Below are 24,440 nucleotides of genomic sequence, written 5' to 3'. Positions count from 1 at the left end.
CTAAGAGAGAAGAGAATACTTTTGATAGTGGTAGTGGGCTTTTTGAATAAGATTTATGTGCTTTGTGTCTTTGATTACATGAAAGGATATAACAGGCAGATAAAACAGGTTAAATGAAGGCAGGACATTAGAATTCAATGGGCATATTTAGAGAAGAGTGAGACCAGGTATGGTTATGGTGTGTGACTAAGTGTTTGTTATTGTAGAGAGGCAAGTTACAGAACATCTTACTTTCCTTGGAGTAGTTCTAGGAAGCTACTAGAGATTTCTTTGGTTAAGTTTTCCAACAATTTTTTTTTAATGCCAGACATGTCACATTCTTTTCAGTGGTTAAGTATGTAGGAATAGTGTTAAAACTTGCGTATCTTGGCCAGGTGCAGTGGCTCACGCCTGTAATCCCAGCACTTCGGAAGGCTGAGGTGGGCGGATCATGAGGTCAAGAGATCAAGACCATCCTGGCCAACATGGTGAAACCCCTTCTCTACTAAAAATACAAAAATTAGCTGGGCATGGTGGTGCAATCCTGTAGTCCCAGCTACTCTGGACGCTGAGGCAGAGAATTGCTTGAACACGGGAAGCGGAGATTGTGCCACTGCACTCCAGCCTGGATAACAGAGAGACTACCTCTCAAAACAACAAAACAAAGAAACAAACAAACAAAAAAACTTGCTTATCTATTACCAAGAGTCTCTTTGGCTCTCAAACCATTTCTTATAATCTTCCAACTCAACCTTCTGCACTCTTTCAGAAATAACTCCTGCCACAAAATAAAATGAAAATTTAAAAAAAGATTACTTTTTATTCACAGATATTGTCACCATTACTAATTAGCTGTTTTTACCATAGATAATTTACCATCCTCAAAGGGCCAAGCAGTTCTGGAGTATTTGGAGAGTTGCTTCATTTCTTAACTCATTCACAGGTCCTCTTCAGCTTTTGGGATTCAATGCTTTTCCTGTGGAATTTGATTGTCATCTCCACTCTGCGGAGAAAGTCTTTCTTTAAGCAGGTATTCTTGGAGAGTTCGAAGTATTGATTTCTATGCACAGGTATTTTCCAAAGGTGCAAAAAGAAGATCCTAGTTTTAAAAACAATAAACAGATATCTAGGTACAGCCAGGAGTGAGGGCAATTTCAGGAAGTCTTGGTGAGAATTTTAAAAATATTTGAGAGGAAACTAACTGATGTCTTTCACGGAAATGTTATAGGACTTCTATTTTACCTACATATGTTACTTGGCGACATAAATACAAATATCACAAAAACGGGATTTAAAAATATTTATTTACTGTTCAGTAGATGAGCTTGGTACATATCAAATAAGCACATGAAGGAAACCAAATATAAGTATTAGATAATCATGCAATATAATAACAACAAATGTAATAATAATAAAGGACTTTTTATCAATACAGCAATTAGGCTCCTTAAAAAAATAAAACAAAATAGAAATTCAAAATCTGAAGGTAAGTAGGCAGCTTAAAGACTGCGAAATTTAGAATTCCCGTTATATATTTAACACATAAAATGAACATGCAATCATTTGAACAGTATTTACCCTCTTAACTAAATTTGAGTCTGCAGTTGTATTTCTGCCTGAGGAAAAAATGAAGCCATTTTTTGGTTTTGGTTTCTATGGAAACCTGTACTTTGATTACTGATGGGTTTCAAGTGTATCATTTTTAGACCTATAGGTACAATGTTTGAAGAAAAATATAAGATAGAGCAGAACGGAGAGGCTGGCAAAGTTATCAGAAGCATTTCCTCAAATACTAATTTTTTTCAGGCATCATAGATCTGAGAGACCCTGGAAGAGATTCCAAATTAAATTTTAGCTTCATTCAATCGGCACCAAGTGCCTATTAGGTGCCAAACATTGTCACAGTGGCTACATCAGCAAATAGAAAGATAAAATTTAATACCAAGTTTTAGAAATAACTTTACTAAGAAACTTAAGTCGAATTTAGAGGTTTGGGTTTTAGTTATCTGAATTTATTTTCATATTTGTATTTATGCAGTGTCTTAACCCATGGATTTTTGATATGTTTTGTTGAAAATTATGTGTCTTTTCCTTGAAGAAACATTTTAAAAATGTCATTAACCTTTACTTAAACAAGTGGAGAACATGAATTGCTTCCGCTTTTTTGTTTTTTTTTGTTGGTTTCCAGACAAAAGCTTTAGATACTAGTGAAGTCTTTGCAATGTTTTCAACAGTGCTGTTTTCAATGTGACATGTTAAGTAAGTGCTTTTACTAAGGAATGGCTTTTCAAGATGATTTCATTTTGGTTCACATAGCTAATTACTAATCGGCCTAAACATGTGAATAGATGAGACAAGCAGAGATCAATATTAATACAGGAACTTGATATGACTAGCCTAAAATAGCCGAAACTGCTAATCACTAGATATATATCATGAAAAGTATGTTTATCACATAATTAAATCCAAATACTCTCTTTAAGATTAGGTTATTAAAAATATATTTTATTCATCTAAAATATTCAAAACAATTATAATTTGTAACACCACTTTTTTTTTTTACTGGTAGTTTTCAATTTGGGTTAAAACATACGTATGTTTTTACACAGTTCTTATAAATTCTTTAGATCTCAGTTTAATTGATACTTTATTGGATAATTCTGTAACCTCAATGAGGCTAAGCATGTTTTTACTTGCACAGTTTCTGCACAACTATTATTTGTACCAATTTTACATTTATTTGTAAGCTTTATGCCTCTGCCTTTGGCATTGTATCAAGTAAACGGGTGAATGAATGAATAACCAGGTGTTTAACTAAAAGCATTAATCTCTTCCCTTCCCTTATCCCTGTTTACTAAATAAAAGTCATTATGTTACAACAGTGTTTCCTCTGCCTCATTCTGCTCACTTCTCCATTCTATAATTGGAAAACTTTACTCAAGGAGCTTTCAAAGATCAGACAATGCCAGTAAGAGTCTTAGGTGCATATCAGAAAGCATTCTTAGCTAAATGACAAAATTCATTGCAATGAATCATTTTAATATATTATTTTTCTAATAGTCCCAGAGCTTTTTGAGTACAGAGGTTAATTGGTTTTTTCCCCCACTACTGTATTAACAGCACTTTGCTTAGTGACCAACCCTTAATAGGTTTTACCAGTTAGAATGTACCACTTGCAGTAACAGACAATTAATATTTTAAATGCTTGGAATGTGAACAAGAATTTGTTAGATAACATAATTGTAAACGTCTAGATACAAGGCAAACTTGAGTCTCAGTTTGACCAACCCTTAGCTCCATTTCTTTCAGCCATAATCTCATCTACATATTGGCTTCATCCTCATCCTGACATCCCTTGTGTTAGTAAAATGTCTTTCCATATGAATATCATGTGATTCCAGAAGAATATAAGAACATAAAAAACTGAAAAAAAAAGGAATATAAAATGTTGAAGTCCTGAGCTTCACTCTAATTAGAAAAAAGGGGGGGGGAAGAAAATGTACACATTTCTAATCAATTTCTATGGTCAGTAGGATTGTCATTCACTGTTGGCTTAGATCCCTATAATGTGTCCTGTTCTTATGCAGTAACAGTAGAGTAATTTTAGATTAATTAGAGCTTTGCTCTGGAGCTAAGGATGTGGCCCTACTCATATTAAATGACCAACAGTCAACAGCAAAACTGTGAAATGATTGGGAAAAAGGCAACTAAAAATGGCAAAATGGCCACTATTCACATGAAAATGGGAGAGCCTAGGAATTTGTAGAAGATATATTTCCTGATCTAGCAGCTATAAAAAAACCAATAGTTCCCAGAAAAATATTTTTTCCGGCATTTCCTACATGAGCACCTATCATAAAATCACAGTATCACATTTCTGTGATTTTATATATGCTTATGTAGGAAATGGCAAATTCTCTGGTATCTGAAAGATGAATAAAATGAAGGAATTCTTGTGGAATTCATAATACGAATCCCAAGAAACTCATGACTTTAAGGGAAAAAATGATTCAGGAAGTACAGAATCCTAGAGAAGCCCAGGAAAACATTTTAGAAAATGTGGTGCCCTCTGGATCATGTATTCTCCAAAACAGATTCTTTTTACTGATGGTACAAGACATCTAAATACACTGACACTAAAATTCCTGGTTGGGGAAAACAAAACAGAAACGAAATAAGAGCAAGGGCAGATTGTTCAAGAAAAGTGCAGGTGCTAGAACTAAAACCAAACATTTAGGTGGACTGGATGACAATATATGTACCTGCGGATTTCTGACCTGGTGATTTACACTGAAATAAAGCACAACAACTCGTCTTCCTTGGCGAAGAGAAGCAGTGAGGTTATTGGTAGCTCTATGACGTTAAGAAAGTTTCTCAGTCTCCCTGAAATGGCATAGAGCCTTTAGAAGAGAACCCCAAACAATCTGTATCAGATTTGCAGCACTCTTGTCCTACCAACCATTCTAATATCCGCCTGATGGCAGAAACCATCCAAGTACTAATCCTGCCCCTAGTCCTTGCCCAGGAGCCAAGTGAGGTGACAGTACAAACCGCCTCAACTTGTCACTTTGTCTAGCTTTACAAAAATGTTTTTACTCTCTTGAAAATAAAAGTGGATTGGGTGAAGAATCTTTGCTTCCACGTAAATGGTTATCATTGCCTAATGGTGACTTGGTGTTGCCTCGTACATGGCTTTTCTCCCCTTCACTCTCTCTTTTCCCTTCCCCCATTTGCTTTCCCCTCCCTTTTCCTCCCATTCCCCATGCCCTTTCACCTCTGATCCCTCCCCCACGCCCTCTCTTTCTCTCTCTTCCTTTCCATGTCATTCTTCTACTGCCTGAATCTTCAACTCCTATTGTACTTGTAATCTTGGAGATCTTATGGGAATTATTCTCATTGCTGTTTAAATCCTCTTGATTTATACAGCACTACATTATTTATGCATCTTTTATCGACATAATTTGTCTGATACATTTCTCATGAGATTTAAAAAATTCTTGAAAATGTTTTTCTTCGTAATCACTTTTTAAATTATCTAATGGATTTCTCAGAAATGAAATAAAAGTTTATTGTTAAATATTCTATCTCTCTTATTTTCATCCATACAGGAAAAGGTGGAATCACATTTATTTTGTTATTGGCATATTTGGTTTTATTAACCTAGTAAGCAGATGTCATAGAAAACAGCATGGTAACATGTGTGGATAACTTTTTATGGAAGATCTGTGACTCTTTAGACTAGTAAGGATACAGGTATCAAAGTCTAAAACTATCAAAGAGATTATTAAAATTTGGCTATATTATATACATACCTTTCTTTTTCGAAATGGAGTCTTGCTCTGTCACCCAGGCTGGAATGCAGTGACATGATCTCGGCTCACTGCAACCACTGCCTCCCAGGTTCAAGCGATTCTCATGCCTCTTCCTCCTGAGTAGCTGGGACCACAGATGCATGCCACCAGGCCCAGCTAATTTTCATATTTTTAATAGAGACAGGGTATCACCATGTTGACCATGCTGGTCTTGAACTCCTGGCCTCAAGTGATTCACCCATCTCAGCCTTTCGAAGTGCTGGGATTACAGGAGTGAGCCACTGTGCCTGGCCTGTACATACATTTAAATATGACATTGCTCTATGTTTGCCAAGCAAAAATATTTCTTAGTGTTGACTCAGTCTCAGTAGTCTGGGAACCATAAGTGGAAGATTCCAGATTTCTTGCCAGAAATATTTTGTCTTCTTTATTAGACTATTAAGAATTCCACTTTTCATAGTTTGATGTTGAACCCAAACTTCAAGGCAGCACAGCTGAGACATGCAAGGCTGAGCCACACTTTGTCAGTCTTAGGGAAATGTATTGTTGGAGGTAAACACTATTTTACACTCTAGGTATTGGACTGGCCTAATCAGAAACTAAACTTGCTGATAATTTATTTAACTCCATTTGGAATAATTCCTTATTTTATACTTTTATACCTATTATTTACAACCTTTCCCCAGAAAGAACACTTACTTTTTTATTTGTTTTGAAATAGTATTAGATTTACAGAAAAGTTGTGAAGATAGTAGAGAAAGTTCCCATATATTCCCAAATCTAATTTTTCTTATTATCAGCATCTTGCATTAAAATGGCACATTTGTAATCATCAATAAACCAATATCAATATATTATTAATTAAAGCCTCATTTTTTTCACCCCTGAGTGGGATGTACCACATTACATTTAATCATCATCCATTATGGTGTCTCTTTGGGATATCCAGGCTGTGACAAGTTTTCCTCTTTCACTTTTTGATGACATTAAAACTTTTTGAGGACTCTTGGTCAGATACTTTTAGAATGTCTAACAATTGAATAGGTCTGATACTTTTCTCATGATTACATTGGATATGTGAGTTTTTGGGGAAAAGACTACGAAGTACCATTCTCATCTCATTATGTCAAGTGTACCTGCTACCAATATAACTTATCACAGTTGATGTTGACCTGATCACCTGGCAGAGCTAGTGTTTGTTGGATTTTTCCGCTGTGAAGTTATCATTTCTCTTCTATGTTGTACTCTTCAGAAAAAGGTCATATGCAACTCACATTTAAGGAGTACAACTTCCAACTCCTTGAAGTTGGAGTATCTCATAGACATTTATTTTATACTTTGGATTATAAACCGATTCTGCTTCATTTATTCTGTTGTTCAAATTATTCCAGTTTTGGCCGTTGGAGCTCTTTTATTTGGCAACTGTGTCTATTCAGCATAATCTCATAATTGTGGACTTATTTTTTGAGATGAAGTCTCACTCTCTCACCCATGCTGGAGTGCAGCGGCAATATCTCAGCTCACTGCAACCTCTGCCTCCTGGATTCAGGCAATTCTGCCTCAGCCTCCCTAGTAGCTGGGACTACAGGTGCGCACCACCATGCCCCACTAATTTTTCTATTTTTAGTAGAGACGAGGTTTCACCATGTGGCCAGGATGTTCTCGATCTTCACCTTGTGATCCACCCGCCTCAGTCTCCCAAAGTGCTGGGATTACAGGTGTGAGTCAGCGTGCCTGGCCAGACTTTTTTTTTTTTTTAAAAAAAAGTATTCTGTTACTTTGTGACACTACAAGATGCTCTGGGTTTATGTTGTATATTCCTTATCCTAGCTCAGATGTATCCATTCCTATAAAGAGCCTGGTTTCTTTTATTAAAGAGTAGTATTAGAAACTAAAATCTGAGCAACAACTGTGTTCATTGATACCGAGATGTCATTGCGTTTAGGTTATCACAAGTGAAAAGTCATGGAAATATGTGCATCTACTAGCTCAACTATATATTACCCATAAATCTTTATGTATCAATCTGTAACTCTATTAAACTAAACATGAATGTATACAGATGTGTCCAAATCTAGTCCACTACTACATGGATCATTATTAGCCTTCCCCTTGCTAGTCTACAAACTCCTGCTCCAACAGTGACAAACCTGGATTCACCAATCTAACATCCTGTTACTTAACTGTTGAATTTCAGGATACATAGTTATTTCATCTGTTCAACTCTCCATCCCCAAACAGCTGACAACCACTGGTATTTTTATTGGCTCGACAGTTTTGCCTTTTCTCTAGTGTCATAGAAATGCAATGATACTGGATATGACTTTCTAGAGTGGTTTTCTTCATGTAGTAATATGCAACAAGATTCATCCATGTGTTTGCATGGCTTCCTAGCTCGTTTTCTTTTATCACTTAATAGTATTCTATTATATGGAGGTACCACATTTTGTTTATCAAATTATCTGATGAAGAACATCTTAACTGCTTTCAGTTTTTTGCTTTTATGAGTAATGCTGCTATATACATTTACATATAGATTTTGCATCAACATAAGTTTATAAATCACTTGCTAGTATCCTGTTCAGAATTTTTTGCATCAATATTCGTCAGGGGATATTGGCTTGTAGTTTTGTTTGTTTTTTTCACTTGATAAAAGTTAGGAGTACAAGTAGGAGTAAGATTATGTTTAGCTTGCAAAAAAAGTTCCAATTGTCTTCCAAAGTGACGATACCATTTTTCCTTCCAACCAGTAAAGAATGAAAGTTCCTTTTCCTCTTTAGCCAGGCCAGAAATAGACATTGTCAGTTTTTTTTTTTAATTTTGGCTATTCTAGTAGGTATGTAATATATCTTGTTTTAATTCACATTTCCCAAAGATAAATAATGCTGAACATCTTTTGATATGCTTGTCATCAATACATCTTATTTCCTGAGGTGTTCAGATGTTTTATTTATTTTTAAATTGGGTTGTTTGCTGGCTTATTGTTGAGTTTTAAGACTCCCTTGAAAGAGTAAATTTGGATACAGGTCTTTTACTGAATATGTGTTTTGCGAATATTTTTTCAAAGTCTGTGGCTTGTTTTTATTCTCTTATCAGTATCTTTCACAGAACAGAAATTTTTAATTATCATAAAGTCCTCTGTGTTTCTAATTTTTTATTTCTTGAATTGTGTAACAAAAAACTCATTATTGATCACAAGGTTATCTAGATTTTCTTCTATGTTCTATTGTAGTAGTTTTATAATACTGTATTGTACATGTAAGTCTATGATCCATTTTGAGTTAATTTTTTGTAAGGTATAAGAGCTGTAGGTGGGCTTATTTTCCTGCAAATACTTGTCTAATAGTCCTAGCAACATTTGTTGAAAAGACCATCTTTTCTCTCTTGATTTGCCTTGTGTGTTTGTCAAAAATCAGTTAATTCCATTTGTGTGTGTTTATTTCTAGGTTGTTTATTCTGATCCATGGATCTATGTATTTATTCTTTCACCAATACTACACTGTCTAGATTACTGTACCTTAATAGTAAGTTTTGATGTTGGGTAAGATTAGTCTTTCACCTTAGTTATCCCTATTGTGATACTTTTCTGTTTTTTGTTCTCTTATCATAAATTTTGATTTATCAATATCTACAAAAATCAATATCTACAAAATAGCTTGTTAGGATTTTCTTTAGGACTATGATGAAACTATAGATCAAGTTGGGAAAAGCTGACATCTTAACATACTGAGTTATATAATCCATGAACACAGATTATCTTTCTATTTATTTAGATCTTTATTGATTACTTTCATTGTTGTTTTTGTAGTTTTCTACATAAAGATTATACATATATACATGTATTTTTATTTTTGTATTTTATTTTATTTTGTATTCATTTAAGTATTTTATTTTATTTTGGTGCTATTATAAAGGGTACGTGTACTTTTTTTTTGCAAATTCAAATCTTTAGTGTTGATATACAGGAAGACAACTATCTTTTGTAAGTTGACCTTGTATACTGTAACCTTGCAATACTTACTTGTTGGTTCCAAGAGTGTTTTTGTAGATACTTTGCAGTTTTCTGCATTGGCATTTATAGCTTCTACAAATAAAGAGAGCATTATTTCTTCCTTTCTGTTATGTTTAAGTTAAATTAGTTTTCTTGTCCTATTGCAATAGCTAGGACTTTACAATTTTGCATAGGATATGTGAGAGAGACATCCTTCCTTTGTTCCTAGTCTTAGGAGAAAGCATTTAGCCTCTCAACATTCAGTGTGATGTTAGTTGTAGATTTTCCATATATTACATTTGCTAGGTCAAGGGAGTTTCCTTCTCCTAGTTTTTTGAGAGTTTTTTTGAAAAATCACTTATAAATTTTGTCACATGCTTTTTCTATATTTATTAATATGGAACTATGCTTTTTCATGTATTTTTCTCTTGTTCGATGTGTTAATATAAATTATATTGATGGATATGCAAATGTAGAATGAGTCTTACATACCTGAAATGAAAGTTATCTGGTCATGATGTGTTACCTGCTTTGTATATTGCTTGATAAAATTGGCTAATATTTTATTAAGTACTTTACATATGTTCATAAAGATATTAGTCAATTGTTCTCTTTTCTTTAATCTCTATAACTGAGTCTGTTATTAGGGTCATGCTGTCCTCATAGCATGATTAATGAGTATTCCCTCTTCTTCAATGCTTCTATTTTTTGAAAAATATGATAAAGAATTGGTTTTGTTTCTTTCTTAAATATCTGACACACTTTACCGGTGAAACCACTTGGGCCTGGTGCTTTATTTGTGTAAAACGTTTTTACTTATTTATCCAATTTCTATAATAGACTTTTATTTCTTTTTGGGTGAATTTGGTAGTTTGAGCTTTTTAAGAAATTGACCTATTTCATCTAAATTATCAAATTTGTGGGCCTAATTCATTGCATGCCCTTATTACCATTTTAATTTTCATATATCAGTGATCATGCTCCCTGACACACCCAACTTTTTACAGTTTTGTTAACTTTAGTACCAATCTCAAAGTTAAAAAAAAAAACAAAACAAAAAAAAGAGGATGCAACATTTCACCTCAAAATGTGAATTAGGAAATAAACTGACAGTATAAAGATTTGCTTCTGACAAATGACTATCCTTTTAACTATTTTTAAAGATGATCTAATCTATGTAAAGCTTTCTTCTTTAAAATTGCAATACTCTCTTCTGTCCTGTAGCTTCTCACTCCCATTGTTCATCTGAACTGCTTAATTGATGTAGTTCTTCCTGACATTCAGGTCCAATATGTTTAACCATCCGAGCTACAACAATAAAATGAGACTTGATAGGTCCAGATGTCAGTATGTTTATTGTGGCATATCATTTGTGACTCTATCCATAGAGATGTATAATTAAAGGCCTAAATTTTGCTCTTCTAAGCAACAGGTTCATCATGGCTGCTGATATTTCTTTAGGACAAGAGCTTACTAATGCATTTTTTTTTTTTGCACAGTCAATAATTGTATTTTTTTGAGCTAGGCCAATGGGAGGGGTATTCTGTGTAAAGAATGTATACAGATCCATATTTCTCAATGGATGTAAGTCTCAAAACACGGACAAGCATTTTCTTTTCATTATTACTCATTTTGAAGTTGCAGATCAGAGAAATAACTGATTCAGGGAGAGAGCAATACATGGAATTGTAGATATTTTACACAGGTAGCATAATAGTTAATTAATAAAAATGTACAAGCTTGGCCAAATACAATTGACAAATATGCCTGGACACAACCATTGGAATTGAAATCTCTGTGAAAAAGCAGCAACATTTGCTTTACTATTATTACCATTTCAGATCAGACATAGTATACAATAATGAACCTCTCTGTAAATAATATTTCATTTATAGTAGAACAAGAATCATTTTCTCAGTCAAGATCACAGAATAACCTTGCCTTCCCTTCAATAACTCTAAGACTTAGAAAATAATATCATTAAAGATAATTCCTTTCAAACATAAGTCAACCAAGTTGAGCATTCTGAGAGTCCTTGTATGTAAGTCTTTGGTGATAGTAATATTTTATTGTAAATTTTATCAATTCCTGTATAATCCTAACACAGTGAATTTATTTCAGTCAGAGTACTGGCATATATTAAAAACTCACTATTTGCCAAAATGACTGTGAGTCTAATGTTGGGAAATGATCTGGTGGCATAAAGAATTTTTCTAATAAGCTTTGATTTTGGCATACAGTTTCTGAGACCTGGTCTAAAGAGTCCTTATTGGAGTAAATTGTATGATTTCCAAGACTACTTGGACACTTTGATATCTGAAAGAGTATTTTAGTAGCAATGTTTAGAATTCTGGGATGTTATGAGAATCCAGAAATAAAATAACTCATTGCTTAAGAGGTGGGGGCAAACCTTTTGGTTAGTACTAGCATTGCGCTGGATCTGTGACTCCAAACACCCACCTTGGACGCTCAGGAGCATTAGGAAGACTATGGCAGTTAGATCGGTTTTGCAAAGCATCGATGTGAACAGGATAATTCAAAAGTTTAATTTACTGCTCTTTTGGACATTGACTTTCTTTAAAGGATAAAGATACAGAATGTACTGTTTTTACCTACTTTATAGGTTCTGTGTTTGTGATTATTTATACAAATTTTATTTTATCTTATATTAAACTATTGTCTGGATTATATTATGAGACATAGGCCTGGAATTTTGGGGAAGAGGAAAAAGAAATTGAGATGTATTGGACATAAATATTTTAGCTTTAGTTCATATCTTATATCCTATGGTGCCTGCATCGATGTCCTCATGGGGAGTTCCCTATAAGTTGATAGAGGAAAAGAAGACAGAGGCCTAGTTTACAGATGGCTCTGCATGATATGTTGGCACCACCTGAAAGTGGACAGATGCAGCACTACAGAACCCTTCTAGGGCATCCCTGAAGGACAGAGGTGAAGGGAAATCTTCCCAGTGGGCAAAACTTCAAGCAGTGTATCCCATTGTGCACTTTTCATGAAGGAAGAAATGGTCAGATGTGTGATTATATACTGATTCAGGGGCTGTAGCCAATGGTTTGGCTGGATGGTCAGGGATTAGAAGAAGCATGATGGAAAACTGATGACAAAGAAATCTGGGGAAGAGGTATGTGGATGGACTTCTCCAAGTGGTCAAAACTGTGGAGATATTTGTATCCCATGTGAATACTCAACAATGGATGACCTGGCAGAGGAGAATTTTAATAATCAAGTGGATAGGAGAACCTATTCTGTGGACACCACTCAGCCTCTTTCCCCAGTCACCCTTGTCATTGCCCAACAGGCCCATGAACAAAGTGGCCATAGTGGCAGAGATGGAGGTTACACATGGACTCTGCAACATGGACTTCCACGTACCAAGGCTGACCTGATTATGGCCACTGCTAGTGCCCAATTTGCCAGCACCAAAGACCAAACCTGAGCCCTTGAAATGGCACTATTCCTCGGGGTGATCAGCCAGCTACCTGGTGGCAGGTTGATTATATTGGACCTCTTTCATCATGGAAAGGGCAGAGGTTCGTCCTCACTGAAATAGACACTTACTCTGGATATGGATTTGCCTATCCTGCATGCAATACTTCTGCCAAGACTACCATCCATGGACTCATGGAATGCTTTATCCACCATCATGGTATTCTACACCACATTGCCTCTAACCAAAGCACTCACTTTACAACTAAATAAGTGTGGCAGTGGTCCATGCTTGTGGAATTCACTGGTCTTACCATGTTCCCCATCATTCTAAAGCAGCTGGATTGACAAGTTGGTGGAATCGTCTTTTGAAGTCACAGTTATAATGCTAACTAGGTGACAACACTTTTCAGGGCTGGGGCAAAGGTCTCCAGATGGCGATGTTTGCTCCGGATCAGCATCCAACATATGGTACTGTTTCTCCCATAGCCAAGATCCATTGGTCCAGGAATCAAGAGGTAGAAGTGGAAGTGGAACCACTCACCATCACTCCTAGTGACCACTAGCAAAATTTTGCTTCCTGTTCCCATGACATTGTGTTCTGCTGGCCTAGAGGTCTTAGTTCCAGAGGGAGGAATGCTGCCACCAGGAGTCACAACAATGATTTCATTAAACTGGAAGTTAAGATGGCCACGTGGACACTTTGTGCTCCTCCTACCTTTAAGTCAAGAGGCTAAGAAGGGAGTTACATTGTTGACTGGGGTGATTGACCTGGACCATCAAGATAAAATCAGTGTACTACTCCACAACAGAGGTAAGGAAGAGTATGCATTGAATAAAGGAGGTCCATTAGGGTGTCTCAGTATTACCATGCCCTGTGATTGTGGTCAATGGGAAACTACAATAGACAAATCTAGGCAGGACTACAAATGGCCCAGACCCCTTGGGAATGAAGGTTTGGGTCTTGTTTTGAGAAATAATCTATTCAGATCTTTTGCCTGTTTTTAAAGTTGGATTATTGGATTTTTTTTCCTATAGACTTGTTTCAGCTCCTTATATATTCTGGTTATTAATTTCTTGTCAGATGGGTAGTGTATTAGTTTTCATGCTAGTGACAAAGACAAACCCAAGACTGGAAAGAAAATGAGGTTTAATTGGACTTACAATTCCACATGGCTGGGGAGGGCTCAGAATCATGGTGGGAGGTGAAAGCACTTCTTACATGACAGTGGCAAGAGAAAATGAGGAAGATGCAAAAGGGGAAACCCCTGACAAAACCATCTCATGAGACTTAACTACCACAAGAACAGTATGGGGGAAACTGCACTGACAATTCAATGTGTCTCCCACTGCTTCTCACACACAACATTTGGGAATTATGGAAGTACAACTCCAGATGAGATTTGGGTGGGGACAATGAGTCAAACCTTGTCACCTAGCCCTTGGCCCCTCCAAATCTCATCTCCTCACATTTCAACACCAATCATGCCTTCTCAACAATCCCCAAAAGTCTGGACTCATTTCAGCATTAACCCAAAAGTCCACAATCCAATGTCTTATATGAGCCAAAAATGTCTCTTCCACCTATGAGCCTATAAAATCAAAAGCAAGCTAGTTGCTTCCTAGATACAATGGGAGTACAGGTATTGGGTAAGTACAGCCATTACAAGTGGGAGAAATTGGCCAAAACAAATGAGTTACAGAGCGCATGCAACTCCAAAATCCAATGGGGCAATCAAATTTTAAAGCTCCAAAATGTCCTTTGACTCCAGGTCTCACATCCAGATGCAAAAGGTGGGTTCCCATGGTCTTGGGCAGCTCTGCCCTTGTGGCTCTGCAGCCTCCCTCCCAGCTTCTTTCAGGGGCTGGTGTTCAGTGTCTGCAGCTTTTCCAGGTGCACAGTGCAAGCTGTCAGTGGATCTACCATTCTGGGGTCTGGAGGACAGTGGCCCTCTTCTCACAGATCCACTAGGTGATGCCCTAGTAGGGACTTCGTGTGGAGGCTCTGACTCCACATTTCCCTTCTACACTGCCCTAGCAGAGGTTCTCTGTGAGGGCCCTGGCCCTGCAGCAAACTTTGCCTGGGCATCCAGGCATTTCCATGTGTCTTCTAAAATCTAGGCAAATGTTCCCAAGCCTCAATTCTTGACTTCTGTGTATCTGCAGGCTCAACACCATGTCAAGTCTTGGGGCTTGCACCCTTTGAAGCCACAACCTCAGACCTACACTGGCCTCTTTAAACCATAGCTGGAGCAGCCAGGATGCAGGACACCAAGTCCCTAGACTGCACATGGCACAGAAAACCTGACCCTGGTCCATGAAACCACTTTTTCTGGGTCTCTGAGTCTGTGATGGCAGGGATGCCATGAAGTTCTCTTACATGGTCTGGAGACATTTTCCCCGTGGTCTCTGGGGGATTAACTTTAGGCTCCTTGCTACTTATGCAAATTTCTGCAGCCAGCTTGAATTTCTTTCCAGAAAATGGTTTTTCCTTTTCTATTGCATAGCCAGGCTGCAAATTTTGTAAACTTTTATGCTCTGCTTCCCTTATGAAATGGAATGCCTTTAACAGCACCCAAGTTACATCTTGTCCTACTTAAAAATTTCTTCCACCAGATATCCTAAATCATCTTTTTCAAGTTTAAAGTTCCACAGATCTCCAGGCAAAATGCTGCTAGTCTCTTTGCTAAAACATAACAAGAGTTACTTTTACTCCAGTTCCCAAAAAGCTCCTTATCTCCCTCTGAGACCATCTCACCCTCTACCTTATTGTTCATATCTCTATAAACATGTTGGATAAAGCAATTCAACAAGTGTCTAGGAAGTTCTAAACTTTCCCACATTTTTCTGTCTTCCTCTGAGACCTCCCAACTCTTCCAACCTTTGCCTGTTACCCAGTTCCAAAGTTGCTTCCACATTTTTGATTACTTTTCGGCAATGCCCCGCTCTACTGGTATCAATTTATTGTATTAGTCCATTTTCACGCTGCTGATAAAAACATAACCAAGACAGGAGAGAAAAAGGTTTAATTGGACTTGCAGTTCCACATGGCTGGGGAGGCATCAGAAGCATGGCAGGAGGTGAAAGGCACTTCTTATATGGCAGTGGCAAGAGAAAATGAGAAAGTTGCAAAAGTGGAAAACCCTGGTAAAACCATCAGATCTTATTAGACTTATTCACTATCACAAGAAAAATATGAAAGACATCACCCCCATGATTCAAATTATCTCCCACTGGGCTCCTTCCACAACATGTGGGAATTACATGAGTACAATTCAAGATGAGCCTTGGGTGGGGAAACAGAGCTAAACCATATCAGGTAGTTTGCCAATATTTCTCCCATTGTGTGGGTTCTCCCATTCTCTTCACTTTGTTGATTGTATCCTTTGCTGCTCAGAAGCTTTTAAGCTTGATGTCATCCCATTTGTCTGTTTTTGCTTTGATTGTCTGTGCTTGTGGTATATTACTCAAGAAATTTTTGCTTATACCCATCTTCTGAGATTTTCCCCAATATTTTCTTTTAGTAGTTTCATAGTTTGAGGTCCTAGATGTAAATATTTAATCAATTTCGATTTGATTTTTGTAGATGATGACAACTAGGAGTTTAGTTTCATTATTCTGCAGATGGATGTACAGTGTTCCCAGTGCCATTTTTGAAGATACTATATTTCTCCCAGTGTGTGTTCTTGGCATATTTGTAAAAAATGAGTTTATTGTAGCTGTATGAACTTGTTGCCCTGTAATTTTGCTTTTTAAAGGTGTCTTTGTCTAGTTTTGGTATCAGGGTTGTCTGGCCTTGTAGAATGAATCTGGGAGTATTCCCTTCTCCTCTACTTTTGAAATAGTCTGAGTAGGGTTAGGATTAGTTTTCTTTAAATGTATGGTAGAATTCAGCAGTAATGCCATCAGGTCCCGGGCTTTTCTTTGCTGGGGGACTTTATATTATTGCTCTGATCTTATTATTTATTATTGGTGTGTTTATGCTTTGAATTTCTTCATGGCTCAATCTTGATAGATTTTTTTTTTTTTTTTTTTTTTGAGACGGAGTTTCGCTCTTGTTACCCAGGCTGGAGTGCAATGGCGCAATCTCGGCTCACTGCCACCTCCGCCTCCTGGGTTCAGGCAATTCTCCTGCCTCAGCCTCCCAAGTAGCTGGGATTACAGGCACGCACCACCGTGCCCAGCTAATTTTTTGTATTTTTAGTAGAGACGGGGTTTCACCATGTTGACCAGGATGGTCCCGATCTGCTGACCTCGTGATCCACCCGCCTCGGCCTCCCAAAGTGCTGGGATTACAGGCTTGAGCCACCGCGCCCGGCCAATCTTGATAGATTTTGTTTGTCTAGAGATTTATCCATTTCCTCTGGATTTTTCAATTTATTGGCATATAGTCCATCATAGTAGCCATTAATGATCCTTTAAATTTCTGTGGTATTCAGTAGTAATGCGTCTTTTCTTCATCTTTGATTTTTAAAATTTGGGTCTTTTCTCTTATTTTTTTTAACATTTATTTTGGGCTTGGGGGTACATGTGAAAGTTTGTTACATAGTTAAGCTCATGCCATAGTAGTTTGTTGTATAAATTATTTCATCACCTAGGCATTAAGTCTAGTATCCAATAGCTATCTTTCTTCTCCTCTCCTTCCTCCCACTCTCCCTCCTCAAGTAGACCCCAGTATCTGTTGTTTTCATAAGTTCCCATCATTTAATTCCCATTTATAAGTGAGAACATGTGGTATTTGGTTTTCTGAGGATAATGGCCTCCAGCTCCATCCATGTTTCCACAAAAGATATAATCCTGTTATTTTTTATGGCTGCATAGTATTCTGTGATGTATATATACCGTATTTTCTTTATCCAATCTGTTATTGATGGGCATTTAGGTTGATTTCATGTCTTTGCTATTCTGAACAGTGCGTCAGTGAGCAATAACATGCATGTGTCTTTATGGAAGAAAAGCTTTGTCAATTTTGTTTATCTTTTTTAAAAACACAACTTTTTGTTTTATTGATCTTTTATATTTTTTTCTTTTAACTTCATTTATTTCTGCTCTGATTTTTATTATTTTTTTTCTATAATTTTGGGTTTTGTTTGCTCTTGCTTTCTGAGTTCTTTCAGATGCACCATTAGGTTGCTTATTTGAAGGTTTTCTTCTTTGTTGATGTAGGCACTTATAGGTATAAATTTCCCTCTTGGTACTGCTTTTGCTGTAAGCAACAGGTTTTTGATATGCTGTGTTTCAAGAACATATCAAACACATTATCATGTGTTTCAAGAAATTTTTTCGATTTCTTTCTTAATTTCTTAATTTACCCATTGATTATCTAGGAGGTATTGTTTAATTTACATGTGTTTGTACCGTTTTCAAAATTTCTCTTGTTACTGATTTCTATTTTTATTTCACTGTGGTCAAAGAAGATACTTGATATTTCATCGTTTTGAATGTTTTAAGACTTGCTTTGTGACCTAAAATATGATCTATCCTTGCAAATTATCCACGTGCTGAGGAAAAAAATGTGTATTTTGCAGCCATCGGATGAAGTGTTCTGTAAATAACTGTTAGGTTCATTTGTTATGTATTGCAGACAAAGTAGGATGTTTCTTTGTTGATTTTATGTCTGGAGGATCTGTCTAATGCTGAATGTGGGGTGTTAAAGTCTGAAATGATTATTTTATTGAGGTCTCTTTCTGTCTCTAGCTCTAATAATGTTTGCTTCATATATCTAGGTGCTCCAGCATTGGGTGCATATATATTTATATTTTGATATACTTTTCCTGAATTTTCCCATTTATCATTATATAATGGCGTTCTTTGTCTCTTCTTACATTTTTTGTCTTAAAATCTATTATGTTTGCTATAAGTATAGCTATTCCTGGTCTTTTTTGGTTTTCATTGGCATGAAATATCTTTTTCCATCCTTTTATTTTTAGTGTATCTTTATAGGTGAAGCATGGGGGTGTGTGTGTGTGTGTGTCTATTTGTGTGTGCAGCAGATCACTGAGTCTTGCTTTTTTACTGATTCAGTCATTGTATATCTTTTGATTAGAGAGCTTAATCCATTTACACTCAATGTTATTATCGATATTAAGTCCTTAATCCTGCCATTTTGTTATTTGTCTTCTGGTTGTTCTGTGGTCTTTCCTTCCTTTTTTCTTTCCTTCTGTCTTCTTTCGGTGAAGGTGATTTTCTCTGGTGACATGATTTAATTTCTTGCTTTTTATTGTTTGTGCATCTGTTGTACATCTTTTGATTTGAAGTTACCCTGAGCTTGCAAATACTATTTTATAATTCATTATTTTAAGCTGATATCAGCATAACACTGACTGCATAAAGAAACATACGAACACACACAAAAAACTAATAATGACTATACTTTAATTTGTCTCTATACTTTTTAATATTTTGTTTCTTCTTTTAGTGTCTTATTCTACCAAATCTTGAAAGTTGTGGTAGTTATTATTTTTGATTGGTTCATTGTTCAGTCTTTTTGCTTAAGGTAAGAGTAGTTTACATACCACAGTTCCAGTGTTATAATATTCTGTGTTTTTCTTTGTACTTACTAGTACCAGTGATTTTTTTTCCTTCAAATGATTTCTTCTTGCTCATTAACATCATTTTCTTTCAAATCAATGTATTCCCTTTAGCATTTCTTTTAGTACACATCTGGAATTAATAAAATTGCTCAGCTTTTCTCTGTCTGTAACGGTATTTATTTCTCTTTTGTGCTTAGGCATGGTGGCTCACGCCTGTAATCCCAGTACTTTGGGAGGTTGAGGTGGACAGATCACAAGGACAAGAGATGGAGACCATCCTGGCCAACATGGTGAAACCCTGTCTCTACTAAAAATACAAAAATTGGCTGATGTGGTGGCGTGTGCCCATAGTTCCAGATACTCAGGAGTCTGAGGCAGGAGAATGGCTTGAGCCCAGGAGGCAGAGTTTGCAGTGAGTGGAGACCGTGCCACTGCACTCAGGCCTGGCAACAGAGTGAGACTCTGTCTCAAAAAAAAATTAAATTAATAAAAAAAGTTATCCTCAACTAAAGGACCATGATTAAAAAAGAAGGTAGGTACAGGTTGCTTTAAATTCGTCCATGTCTGCATTAAACTTATGAGAGGAAGCTAAATAATTTTCTGGTTGAATTCTTTAATAAATGAAATATCTCGACTTATGGGCAGTGTGACTTGGAAAGGCAGGTCTCAGCTAATTTACCACACACTCTTCATCCCTAGCACAGTAAAAGAAGAGCTTAATGATTTTAGCGTCTGGACTAATTTCAGTTTTTGAATCAGACCAATTTGGATACATATGCAGCACATTCCTAGGGTGAGCATTGTTCTCTTTTATTTCTAGCAGCAAACTCCTCTTAATGTGCTAAATCCCTTCTCAGACGTATTGAAATGTTGCAGGATCAGGACAATCATTCCTAAAAACATTTCAGAAACACTTCTGAAATTTCAGAAAAATATTTCTATAAAATTCCATGTTTTAAAAAAGGCCAACAGCAGTAGCCCTTCTACCTATCTTCAGTGTCCTGTCCTACTCTCACACTTAAACAAATTTAAGTAAGTGTTATTCTCTTGGGTATGCTTTCAGTTGCAAAGTAACAGAAAATATTGTCTCTTTTTCTTTGCTTACTGCAGGCAAATTTCCTTTAAGCAAGTGCCTCTCCCCAAGTAAAGGCTGGTTGTCTTCTGGCTAGCGGATTTTAATTCTACTTTAAAAAAAAAAATGGAGAATAAAAACCTTTTCCATCTTTTTTTTTTTTTAATTTTTTATTGCATTTTAGGTTTGGGGGTACATGTGCAGAACATGCAAGACAGTTGCATAGGTACACACATGGCAGTGTGTTTTGCTTCCTTTCTCCCCTTCACCCACATTTGGCATTTCTCCCCAGGCTATCCCTCCCCACCTCCCCCTCCCACTGGCCCTCCCCATTTCCCCCCAGTAGACCCCAGTGTTTAGTACTCTTCTCTCTGTGTCCATGCGTTCTCATTTTTCATCACCCACCTATGAGTGAGAATATGTGGTGTTTCGTTTTCTGTTCTTGTGTCAGTTTGCTGAGGATGATGTTCTCCAGATTCATCCATGTCCCTACAAACGACACAAACTCATCATTTCTGATTGCTGCATAATATTCCATGGTGTATATGTGCCACATTTTTCCAATCCAGTCTATCATCAGTGGGCATTTGGGTTGATTCCAAGTCTTTGCTATTGTAAACAGTGCTGCAATGAACATTCGTGTACATGTGTCCTTATAGTAGAACGACTTATAGTCTTTTGGATATATACAGTGTGCTCCCTGATTCTCGGCTTATGAAGTTGCCTTAGGAGGCTCCTGTTGATCTGCTTAGCTTCTCATATTTTTTCAATACATTATGTTTTGCTTAAGCCAGAACCCTATGCTATTGCTCAAAACTAAGTAATCTCGTTAGATAAAACTCTACAGCTTGGACTTGTAATGACTTCTAACAATTTATAGGAACCTCTTGCCATATGTATCAACTTTTTATAAAATAAATATGTTACATATATTGTTAAATGTGATTCTCTGGCTACTGAAACTGCCTGATGAGTAGTTTTGTCCTCCGTTGTCACTCAGCAATTAGAGCTTCCCAGCTCCCAAGAGCCTTACTACTGCCAACGAACTTCTTTTTCTTTCTTTCTTTCTTTTTTATATTTTGTAGGTTTGAAAACTATTTAGTATAAGTGAATGGAACAGCAAAACTATGGAAGCAATAGTCATCTAGATGTCATACTGAGTCAACAATGTCACCTTTCTCCATTCTTTGTTTAAGATGGCTAGAGTTGGTTTCAACCTGGTACATTACATTAGGATAATTTCAACTGCTCCCATTCTTCAGTCCTAAATATTCCAAAAACTTAGCCAGTCTTGGATAACAAACCTATCATTTTACTTATCCTTAAAAGGCATTACATAGTACTTCTCTTTTTGTAAAAACCTCTAATCTTCTCTTTATTCTTAAAACACACTGAATACCAGCTGATCTTCAGGTGTGACCTGAATTACAATTCTTTCTATCAATTTTAGAAATTTATGTCTATATTTTATTTGACTTAGACAATGCTATCTGTAAATTTCACTTGATTCAAAATGATTTTTCTAATAGCTTGGCCATCTGTTAATAACTTTTCTAAATATAGAGGACACTGATACGAGCTAACATCTTGAATAAAGTTAGGGGAAAAGTCAAGTTCTTTCTTTCTTTTTTTTTTTTAAAGGTTTCTTTCATAGGGAAAAGGATTGAATTGTTGAGTAGGGAAGAAATAGTTTGGATTTAATTTAAGTCTTGGATCTTTCCTCATGATAGACATGTTTAAATCAATTGTATTGAAGGCATATGGGATTTGAGGTATATAACTAAAAAAAAGTTACATATTTAAGTTTGGGAAGCTAATCATAATCCTTCACCTGTGATATGCATTTCAGGCATGTAGCATTTAATTTCCTTGTTTAATAACTGCATATTCTTTGATGAATCAGCATTTTGATTCATTCTATAGCAATATTCCAAGGGTACTACTGCATGAAAAAATTATAATAAAAATTCGACACTTTCTTAATGTGACAAAACTGGTCAGTCTGCTATATCTTGGGCTTCAATGTGATATAGACATTGGTCAGCATATTTCAATAAATAGTCATTTTGTGCACAAGTGGAAACTGAGATGAGATCTTAAAGACCCTCTCCCTTCCTGATGATGGACCTTTGGAAGAAATTGCCTTAAAAGAGGAAGATGTGGCACTTTAAAATGTTTCTGAATTTTGAGTAGTGTAGATTACATGGTTTTCTCTGGTGCCTAGACTTTGGACCTATGTAAGGAGAATCAAAAGAGTACGGAGTTAGAAGGGATTTCCTGCAGGCACAGCCATGGAATGTATTGTTTTATTTTTAGTTAAACTTTACTTGAATAATTGCTATAGCTAGGCAGTTAGTTTCAATATGATATAGCTCTAATAATTGGTTTTATATCTTGAATTATTTATATTTATTTTGAACCGTTTTTTGGTTCAATTTAATTCAAATTATACTTACTGAGAAAAACACGTATTTCTGATAATATTTTCATTCACTCCAAGTGTATGTTAGTGTGTGTACATATTGAAGGAAGGAGGGTGTATTAGTTTGTTTTCATGCTACTGATAAAGATATACCCAAGACTGGAAACAAAAATAGGTTTTATTTGACTTACAATTCCACATGGCTAGGGAAGCCTCAGAATTATGATGGGAGGTGAAAGGCACTTCTAGGTAGCAGCAAGAGAAAAATGAGGAAGAAGCAAAAGCAGAAACACCTGATTAAACCCATTAGATCTCGTGAGACTTATTAACTATCACAAGGATAGCACAGAAAAGACTGGCCCTATGATTCAATTACCTGCCCCTTGGTCCCTCCCAGAACACATGGGAATTCTGGGAAATACAATTCAAGTTGAGATTTGGATGGGAACAAAGCCAAACCATATCAGAGAGACAGCAATTTGTAACTTCTGACTTCTGTCTAAGGCTGTTTTAAGTCTATTTCTTCTGTAAAGTTTTATTGTATGTTCTCAAATGTAAATAATAATAATACTATTATGTAAAGGCAATGCTTATAAATATAGTTAAACTTTGGCTTACTTACAATGAAATTGGGTGGCCACAAAATTTTCAGTCTGCCTCTAGTATTAAATAGTTTTGGGGATCGTCCTCTGTCTGTATACTCAAATATCTTTCTAGAAAGAATAGAACTAGTATATATTCCTAAAATGAGGAATTCACATTTTTATATTAATGCTATCAAGTACCTCAGAGCTACTAAATGCTGCAAAAAATATTAGGAGGTATACTGCAGGGAAAAACTAATCAACTGCTAGATAAAATACAGTGTATGGCATTTTAGGAAAGACATGTTTCTGAAGCTATCTGTAAAATGAATTCCAGCAAATGACATCATGCCGTTGATGTACTAGGAAAGTCTTTACTTAAAAGAAACTTTAAGGGACTACACATGGGAGGTCATTACCTATTCAACCTGTGAATGTGCAATTCTCCTTTCTCTAGTTTCAGTTCACATTTTTGAAATTTTTATTGCACTCATAGGAATGAACCCAGGTAAAAATGACTCTAATAAAGCAATCTTCTAGTTTTATTAGTATCTACTACACATATGAAAGATGTGGCACTATTCCATTAGCAACAACTTCATCATCTGGTAGTGGTTTTTAAGAGATGCTATGACTCTCTGTGATGAGGTGAGTATAGGAATACATTGGAATCACAGCCCTAAAGCTATCTAGAAAGATGTCTACAAAGACATTGCTGTCCTTTCTTATTTTTCCATAGTTAAAGTTTGACTTTAACTTTGTATTTCCTAATATTTCTCAGTCAAGGTTTGACTCTAACTATGATTTTGTTCTAATTGTCTAGCAGCTAGAAGAGGAGGTAGGTACAGTTTCTGAAATGGCCAGTATTCTTTTCAAAGCCACCTGCCTTATTTGAGATGAAGCAAAAAGGGTTACTTCTACTAGTTCCCAGGATTCAGGGGAATCTGCTGTTTGAGACCCTCAGGTGCATCTATCCCTTTAACCTCAAACCTAAGGGATCCATTCCTTTCCCATTAGGCTTCCTGATATTGGTATAGGAGATTTTTCTAGGTTGAAATTCAGCCTTCTCTAATGTTATGCTTCTCTTACAATTAAGTCCT

The sequence above is a fragment of the Callithrix jacchus genome, chromosome 4, assembly GCF_049354715.1.
Source record: "Callithrix jacchus isolate 240 chromosome 4, calJac240_pri, whole genome shotgun sequence".
NCBI classification, from domain to species: domain Eukaryota; kingdom Metazoa; phylum Chordata; class Mammalia; order Primates; family Cebidae; genus Callithrix; species Callithrix jacchus.
The sequence above is the reverse complement of the archived record's forward strand: the minus strand, read 5'-3'. Positions refer to the sequence as shown.